This window comes from Lissotriton helveticus, chromosome 3_1 (assembly GCF_964261635.1).
Source record: "Lissotriton helveticus chromosome 3_1, aLisHel1.1, whole genome shotgun sequence".
Taxonomy (NCBI): domain Eukaryota; kingdom Metazoa; phylum Chordata; class Amphibia; order Caudata; family Salamandridae; genus Lissotriton; species Lissotriton helveticus.
The window spans coordinates 1,845,332,043-1,845,346,576 of record NC_136061.1 but is presented as its reverse complement, the minus strand read 5'-3'; the positions used below and the strand labels follow the sequence as shown (position 1 = coordinate 1,845,346,576).

Sequence of the window (14,534 nt, the reverse complement as noted above, 5' to 3'; positions counted from 1 at the left end):
TATGCGAGTTCACATGCCTCTTGTTTATAAAGGGTCAGAGACCGATCAGAGCAGCTGATGAGAAGGAAGCAGCCTCCCGGTCACAGGAGTACACAGGGATTGCGCTAGCGAAACTCGTGGATGCAAAGACCTCCATCAAGGATTACATGTAATTGTAGGCGGTAGATATGAGAAGAAAGAACACCTGCCTAACCTCGACCGTGCTCACTAGTTGTTTGGGCGCCGAGGTCCCTCGAGTGAGCTGTGCATCATTGTGAGGAAAGGGCGCGAAGACGTTGCATACCCTAGTGTGTGTGTGGCGGGGCCAAACAGGTGGGGCTTCCATGTGAGTTCACATGCCTCTTGTAAGGGTCAGAGACAGATCAGAACTGCAGATGAGAAGGAAGCAGCCTCCTGGTCACAGGAAGTACACAGGGAATGCGCTAGAGAAACTTGTGGATGCAAAGACCTCCATCAAGGATTACATCTAATTGTAGGCGGTAGATATGGGGAGGAAGCACACCTGCCTAGCCTCGACCGTGCTCACTGGTTGTATGGGCGCCAAAGTCCCTTGAGTGAGCTGTCCATCATTGTGAGGAAAGGGCGCGAAGACGTTGCATACCCTAGTGTGTGCGTGGCGGGGCCAAACAGGTGGGGCTTCCATGCAAGTTCAAATGCCTCTTGTAAGGGTCAGAGACCGATCGGAGCAGCAGAGATGAGAAGGAAGCAGCCTCCTGGTCACAGGAAGTACACAGGGATTGCGCAAGAGAAACTCGTGGATGCAAAGACTGCCATCAAGGATTACATCTAATTGTAGGCAGTAGATATTGGGAGGAAGCACACCTGCCTAGCCTTGACAGTGCTCACTAGTTGTTTGGGCTGATTATAATGCGTGACTGAATTTGAGCTTCAACTCGGGCACCTGCTTTATTTATATCTGTAAGTGCTTCCTGTTGAGGTTTAATTTTTGTGACAGGAGCATTGTGCCAGAATGAATCCTGCCTGCATATTTATCCACGAAGATGCCACCCTCTACTGCAAAAAAAAAAAATCCGCCCGCGAGCGGATTTGCAGGTTTTTTGGCAATTTCGTGCGATTCGCGAAACTGCCAAAAATCCGCGAGCGGAACCGATTTTGCGCCCACTCTTAGCTAAAACTGAAGCACTTATAAATTCAGTCAGGCACTTTCCTTGCAGAACTGTAATCATTTAGTCAGTACCCAAGTAGGCTTGCAGCAAAGTAGGTCTCAGGGCATGAACTGCTTCAAACCCCTATACACTATGCATGCAGTCTTCTATCCACCTGCAAATTTGTCTTTTATACCTTCAATTCTTCAGTCTCTATACTTACACTTCCACCAAACACTCTGTCACTGCTGTTTCAGTATTGTAGTGACCCATTCAGCAAAATGTGCTTATCCATTGACTGTGCTAAGACTGAAGCACTTCTAAATTCAGTCAGGCACTCTCCTTGCAGAACTGTAATCATTCAGTCAGTACTCAAGTACTCATGCAGCAAAGTAGGCCTTAGGGCATGGACTGCTTCAAATCCCTATGCACTATGCATGCAGTCTTCTATCCACCTGTACACTTATCTTTTATACCTTCAATTCCCCAGTCTGTATCCTTACACATTCACCAAAGACTCTGTCACTGCTGTTGCACTATTGTAGTGACCCATTCAGCAGTATGTGCTTATCCATTCACTGCGCTAAAACTCAAGCACTTACAAATTCAGTCAAGTACTGTCCTTGCAGAACTGTAATCATTCAGTCAGTACCCAAGTACTCATGCCGCAAAGTAGGCCCTAGGTCATGAACTGCTTCAAACCGCTATGCACTATGCTTGTAGTCTTCTATCTACCTGCACACTTGTCTTTTGCACTAAATCTCAAGCACTTACAAATTCATTCAGGCACTGTCCTTGCAGAACTGTAATCATGCAGTCAGTACCCAAGTAGTCGTGAGGAGCAGTAGGCCTTAGGGCATGGACTGCTTCAAACCCCTGTGCAGTATGCATGCAGTCTTGTATCTATCTGCTAACTTGTCTTTCACACCTTCAATTCCCCAGTCTGTATCCTTGCACTTCCACCAAACACTCTGTCACAGCTGTTCCACTGTTGTAGTCACCCATTCAGCAGTATGTACTAATCCATTCACTTCGCCAGAACTAAAGCAGTTATAAGTTCAGTCATGCACTCTCCTTGCAGAACTGTAATCATTCAGTCAGTACCTATGTACTCATGCAGCAAAGTAGCAACGTAGGCCTGTTTCAAATCCATATGCACTATGCTTGCAGTCTTGTATCTACCTGCTCACTTGTCTTTCACACCTTCAATTCCCCAGTCTGTATCCTTACACGTTCACCAAGCTCTCTGTCACTGCTATTGCACTGTTGTAGTGACCCATTCAGCGGTATGTTCTAATCCCTTCACTGCATTAAAATACTAACAGTTACAAATTCACCCAGGCAGTTTCACCAGCAGTGCAGAGGGAAGCATAGACTTGTAACATATTTATGTACATATGTTACACTCATGTGCTTCGGAAGTACTACAGTTTACTCTAAGTAAACACCTTATAGAGTTATGCTGTAGCACTTCCTTATAGTTCTGCACTTTCACATTCACCATACACTACTAATGTATTCTTTCATTCATTTATACACTACATATTCATTCAAAAAACTTTTACACACTATCATACTAATATAGTTCTTTTTTTGAGCAGTGAAGTTAGTTCTTAAAAGAACTTTTTTTGTAGTTTTGTAGTTTTGTATTTTTTTGTTTTTTTCAAAGGAAAAAAGGAACTGCACAAACAAAACAGTCTGCAACGGGAACAAATAAACAAAAACAAATTAATAGCAGGAGCAACGGTGATCCTGTTTGCGCCTGCAAATCAAATCAATAGACTGTTCACCATAACAGAATGTCTCTTTACAAAATTTGCAAAGAATGATAAGGTTTCCAAAATCGGGACGGATGTCCGGATGCGGACTAGATAGTGCTGTGGAAGTGCTGGCTACAGCTGGTGAAGGGTCTTCCGGCAGCCTGTCACATGCAGCTCTCGCATAGTTGCGGGGATGAAGATTCTTCATGTCGTACCATGCTGACGGTTCCAAATTATTATTTTTTATTCGGATCACCTCTAGAAAGCATGGTCCCACAAACCTTGCAGGTGACCTTGGCTGCATTGACTTTCTTTTCTCTTTCTGGAATTGTAAAACATTTCCAGATCAGAGCTTCCTTCCTTTTTGGCTGTGCATCCTCTGCAAGAAATTCTTCTTCTGAAGAGTGTTCAGATGTATCTTCCTCCGGACGTGCAGCCATATTAAAGATGTCTTCAAAGACATAGGAGCTTCAGAAAAGAGATGGTTCTTCAGTGAAAGTCAAAGAAGAATGAATAAAATGGGTGGGGTTCTTCAACAGTTAGAATAGGAAGTATTATGCACCAATCAAATCTCTTGTTTTGAAGTCACGTAGGGTGCACTTACAATGCGAGTACGTATGACGTACCCTGCAATTTGCGTAATTGCTTTTAAAAGTTATGTACGCTTTTTAAAAGTAAATAAATACTATTTTCATGATTATCTCAGATAATGTCTTGCCTTAATATTTACATTAAATACATAGATATATCTTTTTAAACATTAAGAAACTTTTGCGGAGTACGCGTACGGTGCGCAGTACAAACATACATGACGTCACGTGGAAGCGCCAATGCAACGTGGAACGTCAAAACGTATTCGTAACGTATGCGTGGGGACGCATACAGTACGATTACAGATACAAAGGATGGTGCAAGGATGGTACGCGTACGGTACGTTTACCACAAAAAATGCAAAAAAATATAAAAAATAATTTTAATATATTGAAAAAAATAATTTACATTATTTTTGAATTTAGTTTTTTTATTATTTTACATTAAAATATGTAATGTAATTTAAAAGATAAAATAACTAAAAATAATTATTATAAAAAATATAGGAAATTAGTATAAAAAAATAACAATTAATACATTTAAAAATTGGAGTTACAAAACCTATGAAATTCACTGAAAAAAACATAGGTTCTAGGTACGTTATAGTTAGGAATTAGCATTTAAAAAACCTTGTAAATTCACTGAAAAAACAATGGGTTTCACCACGTTATAGTTAGGAATTAGCATTTAAAAAACCTTAGAAATTCACTGAAAAAACCACACATGTTGTAGTTAGCTGGACATTTCACTCATACAAAACCATTGAAATTCCCCCATTATAGTTAGATTAGCTAACTATAACTCGCGCGCCTGCAATCCACTGCTGATTATGTCACATATTACATCACTCATGACATGGTCAGAGACATCACTCATGACATCACTGATGTCATCTCAAATGACATCACTGATGACATCTAATTCCTAACTATAACGTGGCTGAAACCTATGGTTTTTTCAGGGAATATATATATACATATATATTACCTACTGGCGGTCGCCAGTAGGTAGTTATAGTTAGGACCTAGTTTCCATAGGAAATCCGCAACATTCTATTGGGAATAACTTTTGCGTTGATGGACGAAATTGGCTGAATTTCTCTAAGAAAATGGCCAGCTCCGCTCCGCTCCTTCCCTGAAAGTTTGGGGGGGGATTTGTTAAGCGGGGGCCGAGATAAAAGGGGGGTCCCAAAACGTGTTTTCCCCATGTTAATTTCTATAGGGCGGTTGGACTCACTTTTAGCCCGAACGGCTGAATGGATTTCCTCCAAACTTGGCAAAATTGTAGGGACTGGTGGCCCGATGTGCCTATGCTATGTCTCAAGATATGTGCTCCAGTGGATTTTGAGTAATTTAGGAAAAAAATATATATCTATATGCGCGCCCCGGTACGCGCACCGGGGCGCCTACCAGCGCGCTACGCGAGTACGCGAGCGGAAAGCTGATTGGCTCTCGGGTGTCTGTCAACATTCCAAACAGTCCGGAGCGGCCGCCATCTTGTGTCTCGGTAGGATCGAGACACAAGAGGTGGCAAAAACAAAGGGGGAAATGACCAAAAGGGGGCAGGGTAGACCCCCCCTGACCTCCTAGCTTTGATGTGGGGGCCATAAAAGGGCCCCGCGGGGCAAACATTTTTTATTTTTTTTTCGATTTCCGCGGGGGGAGCGCCCGGTACGCGCACCGGGGAGCGTCCCGGGGAGCGTACCCTGGAGAAAAAAGAATGACAGAGTTTTTTAAAAATTTAGTTTTTTTTATAAATTGGAGGTAGTTCTAAATAGAGCTTTTTTTTATTCTTTTTGTTGTTTTATATTTTTTTTCAACATTTTTTACTTTTTTTGGCTTTTATGAACAATTTTATATTTTTTTTGTATTTTTTATGGGGAGAAACAAAAAACAGGGAATTGTAAACGGCTCAACTGGAGCAAAAAAAAAATCAGAAAAAAATTAAGGTTTCTTTGGGCACTTGTGGTTATCAACAGCATGGTTGATGAGTGTATTACTTTGCTCACCATAGGTAATTGTTTTTCCACAAAATATACAAACGATTTTGTATCCACCAAACTTGGTTTGTATGTTTGGGACCATCTCCCTTGTCTCTGGACCCGATGGAGTGGGTTCTTTATTCGTTGAGGTTCTGGAAGATGATTGGGGAAGGTTTCTGGACAGTTCTCTCACCTCTGCCGCAGAATAGTTGTTAGGATGCCTGCGTTGCATGTGGCGAATCATGGTGTAATTACCAAAAGAATATTTTTTTGTAGGGTTCCCCCTTGAAAGTTCAGTGCCACAGATCAGACAAGTCACTTTTGCTGCATTGACTTTCTTCTGGCCTCTTGGGAATTTAAAAAACTCCCACACAATGTGCTCTCTCGGTTTGTAAGGGGGATTGTCTTCAGGCAGGAACCTCCTCTCCTCCTCCTCCTCCTCTTCCTCCTCCTCTTCTTCACCACCAATGTGGTGTTGTGGTGGTCCCTGTGGTGGTGGTGGTGGTGGGGTGGTGCAGATGCACCTGCTGCTGCTGCTACTGTAGCCATTTCTTAATGAATGAAAACGGGTCTTCCTCACTCAAAGAACAAAGTGAGAATGAGGAAAAAAGGTGTGGGCTCTCATCATTTGGAAAACAAAACTGTTCTTAACCAATGAAAAGTGTTATTTTCAGGTCACATGACCCGGTCTTTCATCATTTGGAAACCAAAAGTGTTCTGAACCAATGAAAAGTGTTATTTTCAGGTCACATGACCCGATGCGCTTACGCTAAGCGCCCCGGTGTGCGCCCGGTGGCGCTTACGTTGCGCGATCGTATGCGCCCAGCCGCTTCCGGGTGCGCTTACGCCGTGCGTCATAAGACGCATCACGCGGCTACGCGATACGTCACGATGATGTTTTTGTTCGCGGCAGTAGCGCTAACGGGACGCTCACCAGTACGCGCACCGGGGTGCGCCGTAACACTGCGCTTACCTGTTCGCTCACCGGTACGCGCACCGGGAGCGCACCAAGGCAAAAAAAAATAAAAGGGAAAAATATACATTAAAAAATAGTATTACATAAATATACAATATAAAATTCATTATAAAAAATATTACATTTCATACCTATAGAGATTTGCTATTAAAAAACCTTTGAAATTCACTGAAAAAACATAGGTTTGAGGCCCTATATATATTCAGTGAATGTGTGTCTTTTTAAAAAATAAATATGTGTTAAATATGTATATGTAAAAGTTGATGGAAGAATAAATGTTTAAATAGGTGTTTACATGGATGTTTTTTTTTTTTAATTGATTGGTTAACTGGTTTATTAAGTGTATCTTAGTGAATACATATATTAGAGAGTAATGTTTAAATATTTAAATATATGTATTAGTGTTTCACTTTGTGTATAAGTGGCTGCATGGGTTGGTGAGTAGCTACATGTGTATGTATATGGGTTATTAGATGTTTTTCTTAGTATCAGTATGAGTGTTTGTATGGTTTGTTGGGGGTATTACTTAGCACATAGATGCATGAATGACTGGCTCTCTCTTTGTATGTGGTTTGAAGACAGCATATGTGCAGGACTGTATGGGTGGATGAGTGTGTATATGTGTGTGTTGGTGAGTGAATGACTGTCTCCCTAGTGTCTTTATCAGTAACTACATATGTTTTAATCTAGTATATGTGAATATTGATGTATATAAGTGAGTATATGTGAGAGTGAGGGATTGTAAGAGTTCCTGTTTAAATTAGTATGTGTTTCTATAAGTGATTGTTTAAGGGAGTAAGTATGTGTAAGTTTCCTTAGAAGTAAAGTGGTAGTGTGTGTATAGCTGTATATGCAAATAAATGGATGTTTAATAGTTTATTTGCATGTGTGAGTATGTGTGAGAGTATCTTTTGGATGACTGTCGGTGTGTAACAGGATGTATAGGTGTATCACTACATATGATGAGTGAGTATATGTATGAGTGACCATATAGAACTGTTGGTGAATGAGTGGATGTGTATATAGATGGTGGAATTATTGAATTGGTTGTTGTAACTGGTATGGGTATCTCCATTTGTTTGAAAATTTTAGTTTCTATTTTTGAATATGTGTTTCAAGGGTTACATTACAGTGAAAGGAGGTCTGTCACTCTGTCACAAGGATGGTGTCATCAGTGATGTCATGAGTGATGTCACTGACCATGTCATGAGTGATGTAATATGTGACGTCATCAGCAGTGCATTGCACGCGCAAGTTATAGTGAGTCCAACTAACTATAACGTGGGAATTTCAATGGTTTTATGCGAGTAAAATTTCCAGCTAACTATAACTGGTGTGAAACCTATGGTTTTTTCAGTGAATATATATATATTGCGGAGTGCTTTAGCATTTGCGGACAGGTTCGTGCCCTCTTCCTCTCTGATCCTTTATCTCCTACTGATACTTTTCAGCTTCTGTACCTGAGGCGGAAAGCCGGGTGTATTTTCTACGCTCTTCTTTTTACTTTGTTTCTGGTCTCTCCCTGCTTGCGCTGGGTGGCAACAGCACAGTGAGGGTGGACCTGTCTGTTCTTCCATTTTTACCGCAGTCCGGCATACGAGGTGCCGCTGTGTATTGTGGGATAGAGCAGTGGTCATCTTGGGAGGACTTTAGCACGCCGGTCGGTGGACCAGCGGTGCGGCTCTCCTTCCATTCACCCTGCGCGGCTATAAGTTTAGAGGCGTTTCTCTCCGCGCAGCGGACACGCTTGGCGGACGCGCCCATCCCGCGCCAAAGGAGCGCCTAAGGTAAGCCCGTCTGCGCCCGTCAGCGTACCGGATGCGGACGGGTGCGGACGTGGCTCTGTCTTGTGTTTGTCTTCTTCTTTACCACTGCTATGCGTTGCTATACCTCTGCGGAGCTCCTCTCCCTGCGGGAGGAGGCTGTTACTTGCCGCTGCATTTTTACGGGTAAGCGGGTGTTGAGAAAGGGCTGTCCTGGTTGCGGATGGCGTCTTGCAGGCTCCCATGTCCAATCCCCCGCAACTCTGCCGAACTACAACCATTGCTCTCTGCTAAATACCAGGTCGCTTAGCAGGCATTCGTTGGATATTTACAACTTGCTGACGGAGTGTAAGCCGTTCTGCATCTTTCTAACTGAGACCTGGCTGGGGGAAAGCTCGGGCCCTGACTTAATGACGGACATTCCCACCGACTATGTCATCGTCAGAAAGGATAGGGTCACAGGCAGAGGCGGTGGGGTTGCTCTGGTAGTCGACAAGCGCTTTTCCTGCGCCATTCTTCCTACTGAAAACATTTCGGGCTGTGAATCCTTGGGTTTTAACCTTTCCCTTTCTCCCATCAAGCTTGTGCTGGGCTCTTAATATACAGGCCACCGGGACCCACAGGCCTCTTCTTTGAGGAACTTCAGGCTGTTCTCTCGGTATTGTGTTTAAAATCAGAACACTGTATACTGCTGGGAGATTTTAATTTGCACATGGATGTAGGGAGTGATACCGATGTGTTCAAAATGTGGGACATTACAGCTCCTCTCGGGCTACTACCCCATATTTCTGTTCCCACGCACAATAAAGGGCATACTCTCGATCAAGTCTTTTCTACAAATCCGATTAACACATCCCCTCCAATTCCTGTTTTATGGTCTGACCATTATTTAATACATTTTTTCATCCCCCCTGTCATATCCACCTCTTCGAGGCCGTTGGAAGGCTCTAGGAGGACTGCTCGGGCATTTCATCGGGTGTCCTCTGAAATGCTGGAATCTGCACTCTCTGCACACCCTTGTCTTTTGTCAGGTATTCTAGAGGAGAATCTGGATGGGTTACACAGGTGGCTGGTTGACAGATTTGAGGAGCTGGCTCCCGAGATTATTTCCAGTAAAACTAATAGGCGTGCCTCTGCCCCGTGGTTTACTCCATCTCTCTGTGAGTTGCGCAGAGAGTGCAAAAAAGCTGAAAGGGCCTGGCGTCGCTGGTATGACCCCTGTGACAAAAATAAATACAGGGAATCCACTAGGCTTTATCACTGCCATATCATGGCTGAGAAAAAAACCTATTATGACAAAAGGATAGAGGATGCGGCGAATACGAGTAAGGACATTTTCCGCATTGTGAAAGATTTCATTTCCCCCACCGCGATCTTGCCATCTCACTCCCACACTAAAACCTGGATTTATCAACTAGCACTCTTTTTTGCCACCAAAATTAAAACCATTCAAGACACTTCCCCCCCCTTAGTTCAGTACCTACATCTATGGTGAGTCTTCTTAAATCTCCATTGTTGATATTGGAAGGCCCCTCCTTGTTTGACTTTCCACCTATATCTCTTTCTGCTTCACTAGACTCTCTTGTCAAGCTTAAGTCTGGTTCTCCGCAGGATCCTTGCCCTGCAAAGTGTCTTGGTAGAGTAGCCCCTGCCATAAATTCTTTGCTTAAGCCGGTGCTCAATATGTCTTTGAGCACGGGAGTGGGCCCCCGGGCTTGGAAACATGTCCTGATCTTGCCGCTCCTTAAGAAGCCCAATCTGGACCCATTAGTTCATGCCAACTACAGGCTGATTTCCCTTCTCCCAGCCTTGGCCAAGGTAGTAGAGAAGCATGTGCACACCTCCCTTTCTAACTTCATCGAGAGTAATAATATTCTTAACGATACTCAGTTGGGTTTTCGGGCCAACATGAGTACGGAGACTGCTCTTCTGGAGGTTACTGATGCCATCAGGCAAGTATTAGACACTGGAGGAAAGGCCATTTTAGTTATGCTGGATTTGTCGGCAGCATTCGACACCGTTCCCCATGACGGTCTCCTTTTAAGACTCTGGGAGATCGGAGTACATGGAACGGTGTTGAAATGGTTTGAGTCATTTCTGGCCGGCCGCCGGCAAACGGTCTGGGCGCCACCTTTCTCCGCCATTATGCCGCCGCTAGAGGTGGGAGTGCCTCAGGGCTCTATTTTGAGCCCCACCCTTTTTAATATCTATATGGACCCTCTGGCGGCGGTGGCGGAATGGTTTGGCGCCCAGATCGTATCCTACGCTGATGATACCCAGCTTCTCTTTACTTGCTCAAAGGGCTCTGACTTTGATGGTACACAGATCAGAAGCTGTCTGGGGGCGGTTTTCAACTGGTTTAGGCGGCACAGCCTTAAATGTAATTTCGATAAATCGGAGTTGCTATTTTTTGGCTGTCCGCCTGATCCTAGGTGGAAGGCATGGTGGCCTCCGGACATGTACCCTCCGGCAGATGTCTCTTCCAAAGCAATAAATTTGGGTTTTCAGATAGACGATGGTCTTTCTTTTGGGACTCAGATCCGGGAGCTTTCAGGGAAATGTTTTGGCATCCTTAAAATGTTAAGGAAATTCCTCCCTATCCTGTCCCTTGACCATAGAAAGACCACTGTACAGGCATTGATAGGCTCTCGCCTAGATTATGCTAATGTGCTCTACTTGGGATTGCCAACATTTTTGGTGTCACGCCTCCAGATGGTGCAAAACTCCGCTGCTAGGGCCATCTATGGCCTCCAGCGAAGAGTGAGCGCATCGGAGTTGCTTAAAAAACCCCACTGGCTACCTGTTGAAAGAAGGATTACTTTTAAGGCTCTTACCCTTGCTTTTAAAGTGCTTCACCAGGTTGGGGCCAGATATATAAGGAGGCGTCTGACATTCTATGTCCCTTCTACAAGTCTGAGATCGTCCTGCTTGGCCATGGCTTCTGTCCCTCCCATCAGTCGGGCGAGAATTGGAGGTCGCTCCTTTCGATGCCTGGCACCGCGATGTTGGAACTCTCTGCCTGTCTCGCTTAGGAAAATCAGCAATCTGTTGGTTTTCAGGAAAGAGCTGAAGACATGGCTTTTTACCCAGTAAGTCCCTCTGTTTCTTGCCCTGCACTTTGCCCTGGTCTCTTTTTTGGGTTTTTGCCAAAGCGCCGGGACACTCCCTGGAGTAGCCATGCGCTATAAAAGACCCGTTTTAACATAACAACATATATATATATATATATATATATATATATATATATATATATATATAGTACTATATATATATATATATATATATATATATCGTACTATATATATATATATATATATATATCGTACTATATATATATATATATATATATATATATATATATATATATATATATATATATATATATATATATATATATATATATATATATATATTACTATTGGTTCCTCCAGCGGGATCCTCTACTCCAGTGATAGATAAATATGTATGCAGTAAATTATGGGCACTAATGGGCTTACAATAAGCTGTTTTTGATTTAATGCAAGGAATGATTTGTGGCTTCACCTTATATGCTATGCATTTAACAATTGCCCCTAAACTAAAATCTCTAAACATCCTAAACCACTTAGCCGAAACATGCAAAAAAGCTTTTGCAGAACTTGGGATGTCCAGGAGGATTCTACATTGGACTTCAGGTGGAATTGTGAAGCCACAAGTTGGCTATGGTTGACACACTAAATTTGGCACTATACACAATAAGGAGCAAAAGAGGGAAACGTAACAAGGGCACCCTCCAGCCAACAAATCATACTATGCAAAAAACTCTTGGTTTGGAACGCACATCAAATTCTTTTTTCTATGGGCTTTCAGGTCCACTTCATCTATATCTAAGATAGTGCTGTCTCTAGTGTACATGTAGAAAACCATCCCTGTTTGTATGTTACTATCAAAAAAAGAACAGAAACACGTCCGGTGCTGAGGGATATATAGAGTGCAGCTATAGAACACTTTTAGAAGAAAACATTGGGAATGCCTATATAAAAAGGATTTGATGTGTGTGTCATACCAAGGTTTATTTGTATAATACACTTAATTTGGCATATTACATACTGTCTTCTTCTTACAAATAGAACTATTTGCATATTGCAGAAATAAATGCCACGGAACTTTGACTCTGAAACCACTTTTATTATGCATGGTAAAAAAAAAAAAGATATGGTGATAAGACATAACATTTTGATCATACAGTGTGATAATCATTAACCTGCATTATGGACTACTTGTCCTATTCTCTTTTTTAGCCACAATGGAGGCAAATATTCATTTTAAATGGGTAGTATAGGATATTACCATCTTTTTCATGGTATACCACAGATGTTTGCCCTATATTTTTTGCTGGCTGTACAGCTGTGCATTTTACACATGCTAACCAGTTTAAAGGTGCCTGTGCTCCTTTTTGAACCTGTTTGAATTTGCAGAACAGTTACTGGCATAGTTAACCTACCTATAAGTCCCTGGTATTTGGTACAAAGTGTACCCAGAGTCTTTGAGATAACCACCACTAGTTGACTGTAGCACCCATTGTTCTATGCCCTACATTGGCAGTGCAAACATGTCTTAAGGCTTAGAATTGTAGCCCAACTGAAGCAGTTTTTAAACTGCAATTCTCCCTGCCAAAATTGGCACGTTTCTAGAGCTGTCTAAACCTTCATTATAAATATTAATCAGTCATCTCTAAAAAAGGCCTCTTTGCCCATACCATAGGGTGCATAGTATTTGAAGCTGAACATGTAGAAAGTTAATGTTAAATATGTCCATACTGAAACTAGCACTTAAAAAGTATTTTTGCTGTAGCAAGAGTGGCTATTCCATAGAAAAACACGAGAATGCACTATTGAATTTATTAACGCTATCTTTAGCTATGAAACTACTAGAAATATCATACTTGGACTCTTTGTAGTCACATGTGGTTCTGGAAAAAGTAAATTAACTGGAGAGAAGGGCTGCTCTCAAGCACAGGAGTCCTCAATGATCGCTCCTTCAAATGTGGAGTGGTTCAATCACCCGGATTGCCCAATCCTTCCTCTCCATTTAAAATACAACCTACTACTCTAGTCAGCAGGGGGATGGGCTCCTCATGTCTTCGAAATTTCGGGATGCATCTTCTGTCTACTTGTCAATGTGTTTCACACTGTATTATGTATGCTCCCTATTGTGAAGTACTGTAACTTATTGACTATGATTGTTGTTTTTAAAAAAGATCTTTTTTTTCGAAAAAAATCAATTCGTATTAGGCTTACATTGCTACTATAGATTGAAAAAACCTGGAGGATTCACTTTGTGATGTTTAGGTAAATGTCCTTAACGCTTGTTATACTGCATGTGATCTTTATCAAATATAGCACTACGGATCTTATCAATCACATATTGGTGCAGTATTCAATGTTAGTAGAATTGGGGGTATTACGGAGTGTTTTATGAGGTTGAGATGTGCAAGAGTTCAAATTCATTGATGCATCATTGATTGAACCCCTAGGGAGATATTTTTTAATTGATAAGATGTCACCTGGACCAGCCCCTTCCTCTTTTTTACGCAGTCAGGCACGCTTAAATCCCAGTAGAGAAAAACCTGCCTCAAGAATTGTTTTGAAGTGACCACAGATTAGGGTTTGCTCATTTCCCTGGTCAGACCACTTGGGTGAGCATACAAGCTTTGCACAATAGAGGAAGGGTTTCACCATCTTGGATTTAGGAGCAGAGGGGCACTATGGGAATATATGCAGTACGTCACACAGGGAGTTATGAAGTGGGTGGGTTATCCCTGAGAACTTCTACCCTCTTGGTTATTGAGAAGCAAGGAATCACCATACCCACATGCTAGTGCCATGAATGTGGCCGCCCTAGTATCCTCTTCAGAACACTACTGGACTTGAGAAAGATCAGAAGAGGATTGAAATTGCTGTCTGAAATCTGAGAAGAGCCCTGTTAGACCAGACCTGCTCTCTCTTGTTCCCTTTACAAAGGAAATGACCTATGGTCCATAAGGATGACCTCCTGCTCAAGCTACAAGGATACAACAAACTACAAGAGGCCTTTCCTGCAGCTGCCCAGCTCGCTATTTCCAACAGGACCTTCCCTGGAATCTTAGAAACATTTTAGCTCCCAAAATCTCCAGAGGAAATAGACAAATCTGTAGGAAAGTGCCCCTTTTTGCATGGTTGCCCCTCACTTTGTGCCTAATGTTGATGTACTTTGTCTGAATGTGCCCTGGGTTCCTGCCAACCAGGTATGCAGGGTCTATGTTCTTTCCCTAAACTGCACTGTTTCAAAACCCAATTGGCAACTCTCTGGCCACATGTAAGTTCCTTGTAAATGGTA

At 42.4% G+C, this 14,534-nt stretch overlaps 1 protein-coding gene across 1 annotated transcript in view; it reads left to right on the top strand.

Annotated features, from left to right (window-relative positions):
* Positions 1–14,534, top strand: part of LOC144823889 (mucin-5B-like) — a 1,747,676-nt gene that overhangs the window by 535,005 nt on the left and 1,198,137 nt on the right. The gene's annotated exons all lie outside the window — the stretch shown is intronic.